The sequence below is a fragment of the Chiloscyllium plagiosum genome, chromosome 36, assembly GCF_004010195.1.
Source record: "Chiloscyllium plagiosum isolate BGI_BamShark_2017 chromosome 36, ASM401019v2, whole genome shotgun sequence".
In the NCBI taxonomy this organism is placed as follows: Eukaryota; Metazoa; Chordata; class Chondrichthyes; order Orectolobiformes; family Hemiscylliidae; genus Chiloscyllium; species Chiloscyllium plagiosum.
In genome coordinates, this window is record NC_057745.1 from 15,088,746 (window position 1) to 15,088,959 (window position 214).

Here is a 214-nt window from a genome sequence, read left to right on the forward strand (position 1 = left end):
TACCTTACACTGAAAGACTGGGGCGACTGGGCTTGTATACCCTTGAGTTTAGACGACTGAGAGGGGATCTGATTGAGACATATAAGATTATTAAAGGATTGGACACTCTGGAGGCAGGAAACATGTTTCCGTTGATGGGCGAGTGCCGAACCAGAGGACACAGCTTAAAAATATGGGGTAGACCATTTAGGACAGAGATGAGGAGAAACTTCTT